The following is a 9,052-nucleotide window of genomic DNA, read 5'->3' as shown; positions in this document are numbered from 1 at the left end:
AGTTAATACTCAATTAATCATGAGCTAATAGCTCACCTCGTTTTATGTATCTTCCCAATCTCCTCAATCCCCTTCTCCTCAAACACACCCTTAGCTAGTGTGTACTACTGTTAGTAGTGTACCACTGCAGGGTTGTGTACGTGGGCTATGTTTAGTTTCTAAAATTGAGGAGAAGTTTGGAGAAAGTTGGGCTGTGTTTAGATCCAAAGTTTGGATCCAAACTTCAGTCCTTTTCCATCGCATCAATCTGTCATACACACACAACTTTTCAGTCATATTATCTCCAATATCAACCAAAATCTAAACTTTGCGCTGAACTAAACACAACTTGGTAGTTTAGAAAAAAAGTTGGGAGTTTATGTGTGTAGGAAAGTTTTGGATGTGATGTGATGGAAAGTTGGAAGTTTGAGGGAAGTTTGGTGTGAACTAAACAGGGCACTGGTGAGAGCGGCCGATCAGCGTCGACACAATGTAAGGCCGAGTTTAGTTCTAAACTTTTTCTTCAAACTTCTAACTTTTCAATCACATCCAAACTTTCTTACACACATAAACTTCTAACTTTTCCATCACATCATTCCAATTTCAACCAAACTTTCAATTTTAGCGTGACATAAACACATCCTAAGGCTTCTCACAGTGCGGTGAGCTGGCTCGTGCCTTACCTGCGCCATGGAGGATTTTCGCTTAGGTGGAGCTAGGAATCGCGACTAAGCTTGGCCCCTCGTCCCCAAACATAGCGACACGGTACCACGCTTTGACGAGTCCACGCGCGTCCGTTCTTTGACGCAGCGTGTCCTTGCGCCGCAGCCGCTCGGAGAAATCCCAAATTCGCCCTCCAAAAATCCAGTCTGCGCCGACGTTCTTGCTGCTGCCGACGGCGTCGTCGTCGTCATTGGCCACAACTCAATCAAATCAAAACAAAATCCCAAACAAGATACCAAGTTCATTCAATCCCAAGATCAAATCCCAACTCACCAAGACGAGAAATTTCTCCTTCTCCGAGAAACAATCTGAACTAGTATATGCACACAAAGATGAAAGCTAAGAAAAGCAGCGGACATTTCTCCTTCTCCAAGAAATTTTGCCTAACGACAAGAAGGAGCAGGCGCAGGACAAGCCGCCGCCGCACCTACACCCGCACCTCCTCCGCGCCACCGCCGCTGGCCCGGCCCACCCGCTCCTTCTCCTGGCGGCGGTGGCTGGTGCTGCGCCTGCGCGGCTCCTCTGTGGGCGCCGGCGGCTCCGCCGACGCCGAGCCACTGCAGCTGCGAGGCGGCATCAGCACGGCGGGCGAGCGGCGGACTCCGGTGACGCGGCGGGCGAGCGGCATCAGCACGGCGTCGTAGGCGGGGACACAGAGGAGGATGCTGACCACCTCGAAGCCGGCTTCCCGTCGTCGTCGCGTCATCTTCCCATCGGGACAGAGAAGGGAAGGGAAGGAGGCGCCGTAGCCACATCCCGCGCTGTAGCCACAGACGGAAGGGCGAGAGACGGGTGAGACCGTGCCGCCGCCCCCCGAAGCCGACCGCTGCCGCCGGGGATGCGTCCCGCCGCCACCGCGCCAGTCACCGCCGTTGGGGACGCACCCCGCCGCCGCAAGGGGTTGGATAGAGCGAAGCGGTCGAGGTGTCCGCCTGCGTGCTGGGTTGGAGAGAGGGGTAGGTGAGGAATAAATTTTGCTCCGTTACCGTGTCCAAAAGCCTGGGTTCACGCCCACTGTGGGCTTCGTTTCCTTCATCAGTGTCTCCATCCAATTAAGCCACACATATATGGGTGCTTACACTATGTGGTGGATGTCTTTGGACTAACCTTTTGAGCTAAGGGCACCCGCAATGGTTATCTATAGGCTCTTTACAAGATATCCATGTCAGCATATTTTCCTACTTGGAAGAGATTAAATGAAGAGAGAGAGCAAAGCTATCTACTAACGTGGAGATAGTTTATAGAGAAAAACGAGACAATGCATTAGAGAGCTATAGATACCCATATAGACATACTATTGAGGTGGTTTACTATTAATCTAGTCTATTGCTAAGATGTACATGTTTTACAGAGAGCACCTTACTTTAACATTACGGGTGCTCTAAGGTACGGGCCCCATGTCTTACAATGTGAGAGGCCTAAATATGCATCATGCATGCCTTGGCAGTTTGGCTGGTTCCCGTTTAACTTCACATAACAACAACGACTCAGCGCTCGGTCCGGATCGCAAGCAACGCGGCCACCGCGGGATGCTGCCGGCGGCAAATGCTCCTCGATCGGGGCAGGAAATCCACGCGGATTCACAAAGGCGTGTGGGTTAGTATGTACTCCGTACTAGCTAGCCTGTACACTAGGATCACGCACGCACGCACGCACGCACGCACGCACGCACGCCGGCCGGCCTTTGTTGTTGTTGTTCCTGCGCCCTGGGCAGTCAATGGATGGGGTGTGGCACGCGCGTCGTGCAACCGCGGCAACATCCCGTGACTCGCGTGTCGGTGTCAGTAGTTAACGATTGGGGCTATTTGATTCAATGCTTCAATTTGACACAACTCCTTAGGCTTGTGTTTGGTTTATTGTCATAGTTATAGCAAGCCACACTTTCTCACCGTCCTACCCCACATGTCATAAACTCAATTCTTTGCCTAACTTTGCCACACGTGTGGCTTACAATTTGTAGGAAAAAAAAACGTGATAAGTCACATTTGTCTAACATTGTCTAAAGTGATTTATATCAATGTTAGTTAAGAACCAAACAGCCCCTAACTCCTGTGACTGTGTGACTGCAACTTGCGTTTGCACGCCGCGTACCATGTCCGTATATAGGAGTACTGTACTACACAGGTTGTGCTCGCCGCTGCTGCCAATACAGCTAGTAGTAGTAGTAGTAGTACAGTACTGTACGTCAATGCCCGTCATGGGCGCTCCTGCACCCAGCAGCTAGCTGGGTCGCGTGGCTTGCGTGCCTCTCAAACACGTACGATCGCGTGTTCGTGTGCACCGTGGAATGGCTCGCGGGGCTGCATCTGTAGTTGTAGTAGGCTATTTTGTAGTAATTTTGGAAGAAAACCAACATCAGCTCTAGCCTCATGTTTTCTCTTTAAGTCTTGAAGTTTGTATGGTTTTCCAGTAGTGTTGCCAAACGGTATTTGTTGCAAATGTCTGTGGTTAAAATTCCTTTAGGATTCAACGAGGCATTATTCCCGCATTTTTACTATTCTTGTTTTTCTGAATCCCATATTCCAAAGAAGCCCTTAACGGGTATTAACTATTGCCATCCAATTTCTATCCTGAATTATGGTGCATACGAAATTACAAAATCGGATGGTACATACATGTCCAAATTTCTCATATACAATTTTTGTTCTAAAATATAAGCATATGTTGCATATCTTAACTAATTAAGAGATTCGTATTTTTTCTTTCGTCACCTCGTCCGTGCGGTGATTTTCGCTCGCCCTCCTCCCCAACAAAAAAAAACCAGTCGGAATTCCATCATACAAATAAAACTGAAGCGTATGAATCGAAGACAAGGACACAAGAAGAAAAACGATACCGGAAGGAGAGGGTGCCGCTGTCGCCGCCGAACCGCCGCCGCCGTCGAAGGGACGCTGGTTCGCCGCGGCTCCCCTCCTGCTGGATCCGATTGAGGGGAGGCTGGGCCGTTATCGCCTCACGTCCCCTCCCCTCCTGCTAGATCCGGGATGCCGGGTCTAGGCCGCCGGGCCGCCGCCGCCTCCCCTCCCACTAGATTCGGCGGAGGGGAGGGTGCCACCGCCGCTGGGCCGCAGCGGAGGGGAGGGCGCCGCGCGGAAGACGATGGGGAGGGGCACTGCGCGGAAGACGACAGGGAGGGGCGCCGGGGCAAGGCCGCTTGATGGCGGCGCACTCACCCTCGGGCAAGTGCGCACACCGGGGAGGAGGCATGCGCCAGTGCCGCTGCTTTTCTCTTTTCGGGCGAGGGGGCGAGGAGGCTAGGGTTTTCACCGGCGCCGGGAGGGATGGGGTTTTGTCCCTTCAACGTCGGCACCGGTCGTCCGATCAAAACCCTAAGATCAGACGGCCGGCACTGGCCGAACCGAATTCGGCCCAAGTAGAGGCGCGCGCGGGGAGGCTTCCCCAGCCCAGGCCCAGGTTGCGGCCCAGGGAGGTGGGGAGCTCCCGCATGTGTACATAAGAGGCCGTGGGCCGACCAGCCAGTCCGGGAGAAAGTCTGATTTAGATCCCTAAGCAACATTTTTTTTTCAATGTACACACTCCGTAATCACCCGGTGCAACGCACAGGCACTTTTGCTAGTCTGAATATACTCAAGAACAAGAGTGAATATTTATATCCCTGTAAAAATATATCAGGAAATTAATACTATTTTCTCACAAACAGAACATATCACACTGCACTGAACAGCCAGAGCACTCATAGTACTAAAAACATGCATACACAAGATAGCGAGCAATATAATGGTATCACAATTTCCTGGATCGAGAGGGGGCTTCAATTAGGCCGTGTAGACGCCGATGGAATCGAGCAATTCTCCAGAGCGGCCGAAGAAGCCGACGACGCGGCCGCTGGCGGTGAACGACGTGCCCTCCGCGCGGCCGAACGGGCCGTACGCCCTCAGGTTGGTGGCCACCCTCAGCGACATCACCACCACGTTGCTGTTGTACGCGCCGTACGTCCCGGACACTTCCATCACGTACTCCGATAGCCCCAGCTGGATCTGCATCGTCGTCACAGTACACGATCGACACAATTGTGAACGGCACGAACATTATTTTGTTGGACATGGATGCATCATGTTCAAAATCTAGTATATATATAAACCACAGTGGAACCCGAATTAATATTTCACCTTGGGTGTGCAATTAATGATATTCAAACTCTACATGAACCACTGTTGCTTCCTCTGGGGAGAAGTATAAGGAATTAGGGAGTATTTTCAATACCAATATAATTGATGCATATTGTAGAAAAAATAGTGTTAAGGTATTTCTAGAAAAAAATATTATAGAAAAATATGAAGTAGAATGCTTTATGCACGGAAAATTGACATATAATTCAAAAGGGCATTCTTAATTATGTTATATTTCCATGTTAAAAAAAATTCATATACTCACCGTGGTTGTATCGCCTCCACTGCTACTGCCCCATGGGCCAACAGAGCGCTACTGACCAGTTTGGTCAGTGTAAGAAAAGGACATGGAGTCAATTGTCCAGCCGTGACGGATTGTTATGCTTTCTAAACGCTGGGGTGCAATAGGGATGTCGTGAGGAGTGCCTCCAGTTCCACCCCATGGTCCAACCTTAGTGGGATGGCTTTGCTGAAATGGATTGAAAGAGTTACTTTTGCTTTACCTATTCATGATGCAAATGAAATATACTTTTTTTGCACGGTATGTCTAAAAGAAGATATTTCTCTTACTCCTATGGTCATAAATACTCGGACAGCTCTTGAAAAAGAAATGTTGGTGACTGAACTAATTGCAAAATACATGTAATGCTTAACAATTTACAAGTTTGTGTTAAATTGCTCTTTAAGCCAAATCTAGTACATGATTTTCCAAAATACCATTTGAAGGATATCGATGCTTAAAACTTATAGAAGTATGACAAAAAACATTGTCCAAAATTATGAGCATTATTTGTGACTACATCAGAATGAGTAGATGGTAGCAATCAGAGTTCTAAGGCCAAACAAACCACACGGAGAATAGCATTCTTTCAGATAACGGGTAAACTTCCATTAATACTTACTCCCTCTGTTTCAGGTTATAAGATGTTTTAAAGTCAAAATTGCTTTAAGTTTAACTAAGTTTGTAGAAAAAAGCAGTAACATTTTCAACCCAAGACAAATTTACTATGTAAATATATTCAATTATTTATTTGATGAAACTAATTTAGTATTATAAATATTACTATATATTTATCTATAAACTTAGTTAAATTTGAAATAGTTTAACTTTGATCAAAGTCAAAACGTCTTATAATCTGATTATAATCTGAAAGGGAGGGATTAAAAACTAATGAAACAGAGGAAAAACTTGGTCAAAATTTTTGTTCAACTCACATTGTACGTGGGCATGGGGTACTGCTGGGATGGTCCCATTGGCAGAGTCTGAGAGCCTCTAGGCACAGGGCAGAATCCATGGATTGTAATCTCTATGATGTTGCCATCGTTTCTCCGTTGGTGCACCCTCTTCTGGATCACACCTCCTGCCATGGCGAACTGACCGGTCCCACCAACAATTCCCCATTCACCGTTTTCGACAGACACTTGTCGACGTTTGATGTCTCGACTACGGTATTTAGACAGTATGGGGATCGTTGGTGCTAGGATATATGCGAGACTGAGGTAAAAGAGATGGAGACAGGGATTTTTATACAGGTTCGGGCCCCTGAGTAGTCAGGTAATAACCCTACATCCTGTTGGCCGAAGCCGGTATTGCTCTTATTCACCATAATCATACCAGTACAATATGTGGGTAGCCTATCTAACTGTTGTCGACATGTCGGTCTGAAGGTCTGACTCGTAGTCGACAACAGGGTAGTCTTCCTCCTCGAATTCGTGCCCGGCGAGATCAGAGATAGCGCTTTCGTATCTCCTGACAGTATCCGGAGGCACCGTAGGAGAATAGCCATGCCTATCCCTGAAGTCGATATCCGGCGGCGTGTCTTGGCGTATGTAGGCTTCTATGTTGTGGCTTCTATGTCGATTGTGTTGGGTGTTGATCCTGTTGATTGTCTCCTTGTGGGTGTCCCCCTGTCCTCCTAGGGGGGCTTGTATTTATACCCATAGGTGTTTCCTTGTCCAAGTAGAACTAGGGAAACCAATATGGATACAATCCGAGTAGTCCTTGTCATTTCCATGTAGAACTCTGGTTCTCTTTCCTTATCCGAAACTCCCTCCATATCTGAAGTCGGTTTCCGTATAGGACATGGTATGTGGTGGGTCCTGCCGAGATTTAGTCAACTACTATTAGGTATGTGGTATCCATAACCATAACAACACTCCCATCACCAAAAGCGTGGATCCCCTAAACCTAAGTACAACACAAATAAACATGTCAATTTTTTAATTAAAACATGCCCTTTCAGCTATATATTATTCTAGGCGTATCGTTCTTCGGTGCTCAAGTGCTATCTTCGTCCCGAAATAAATTTATTTTCATACATCCTGCACATACCAATATAAACCACAAAAAAAACTAGAATACCTCTACTTTATCAAATCTCAATGCAACTATTTCTCACTCCATCTACTCTCAATATAATTATATCATACTTTCATAAACTATGTTTCAATGATTACTCAAAAACAAACTTATTTTAAGACAAATGGAAGGGGCTAAAAGTAAATTTAATTTGGAATAGAGGAAGTACTTTAACAATGTGACGAATATAACTGATATGTAAATACAATGTAAATAGGGTGTAACTACTACGTAAGTACTAACTAAAGTGTTATGTAATTATTGCATAATGGATATAACTTTAGTTTTGGCAAGGGAAGAAAAAATGGTGCCATGCTCAATTGGTTTGGTGCTATCACTACAACTTAGAAGATTAGAAGACCAGGGTTTCGATCCCTGCCACCGTGCTTTGTACATTTTTTCTGCTACTACGCACTAGCACAGATATCAAAGTACATCCTATGGCCAAAAAATCGACTAATTTTCATAAAAAACTGATGACATATTTATAGCAAATCCGATTTTATTTTTATATTTGTTTAAATTGAAACGTGTCTTACAATAAAGTTATACTGCCTCTTTTCTTAAATAGATATTGCCCTAAAACGTATATATAGTCAAACCTTGAAGTCTTAAATAATTAATTAATATAAAAATATTATGATTTGATATGAGAAAACGATATCGGTGTATTTGTTATAAAAAGTACATTCATATGGTTATCATATCTTTCTAGCTTTTATAAACATGTATTCCCTCCGTTTTATATCATAAGACTTTCTAGCATTGTCTATATTTATGTATATGTTAATAAATCTAGACATATATAGAATTTCGAGGAAGTAGTAAAAAAAAAGATGGTGATATAATACATGTACTGCGAGACGGTTTCAATGCCCAAAACGACAAGTAAAGAAAACACGGAGGGAATTGAAGCACGGGTACCTTTGGTCCTCGAAGACGATGGTGAAGGAGTTGTGCCAGTCACCGGCGTAGACGTGGAGTCCCCGCGCGCGGGCGACGAGGGAGCCGAGGCCGTCGTAGATGGGCCAGTTGTTGACGGTGGTGGCGCCGAGCCCCGTGGCGGCGTCGGCGGCGAGCATCACCGACTGCGTCGGGTTGGGCCCCAGGTAGAGATGGTGCAAGTAGAGGTTGCGGAAGTTGAGCTCGTTGTACTGCTCCACCAGCGCCCCGCACGGCGTCACCTGCAGGCTACTGCCTGTAATTGGGTACCCAGAGCTAGGAGGGTAAGCCATGTCTCAGCAATAGCTGAACTTAGCTAGCTTCAGACTTCAGAGATCGATTGTATGTGTGTTATAATGTTAATATGTTGTGTGTGCCTTTGCTATCGCTAGACAGTAGACAGAGAAGAGGTGCAGGATTGTAGCTAGCTAGCTGCTGGGAGAATGTGGAGCTGGCTGGAGTAGTGGTCTCCATCTCCAGGGCATATATATCCCATATATATTTGGGCATACATGGGTGTGTGTATCACGAGTGTGGCTGGCCACATCCTCCATATCGATCGTCGTCCTAGCTTGATCAAAACATTGGATAGCATTGTTGATTGTTGAAAGGTCGATGCGGCCATAGCTTGTGTGTGAGAAACGTATTGTATGTATCTAATTCATTTGGTGGTTGTTCTACAATTCGCGTACGTGTTCCTTTCAATCGGATTGAAAGTTGATGTTCTCACTTAAGAATGTACATACTGTAAATTTTCATGATTAATATGCTAATAATGAGATATTTGAGAGAGAACCATGCAAGTTTCTATGGTTAATTGTGTTAGAATGGAAAATTGGCTTTGTGTTAGTTAATATGATTGTTGTGAGGGGAATATGATTGTTTTTGTTGGCGAAAACAATGAAAAATGCTTAGGGGT

The 9,052-nt window shown here is 45.9% G+C and overlaps 1 pseudogene; it reads right to left on the bottom strand.

Moving 5' to 3' along the window:
• Positions 1-4,238: 4,238 nt before the first annotated feature.
• Positions 4,239-8,919, bottom strand: LOC9268473 (agglutinin-like; annotated as a pseudogene).
• Between the last annotated feature and the right edge of the window lie 133 nt (positions 8,920-9,052).

This window comes from Oryza sativa, chromosome 12 (assembly GCF_034140825.1).
Source record: "Oryza sativa Japonica Group chromosome 12, ASM3414082v1".
In the NCBI taxonomy this organism is placed as follows: Eukaryota; Viridiplantae; Streptophyta; class Magnoliopsida; order Poales; family Poaceae; genus Oryza; species Oryza sativa.
Note: the sequence above shows the minus strand (reverse complement) of the source record. Positions and strands in the feature narration are given on the sequence as shown.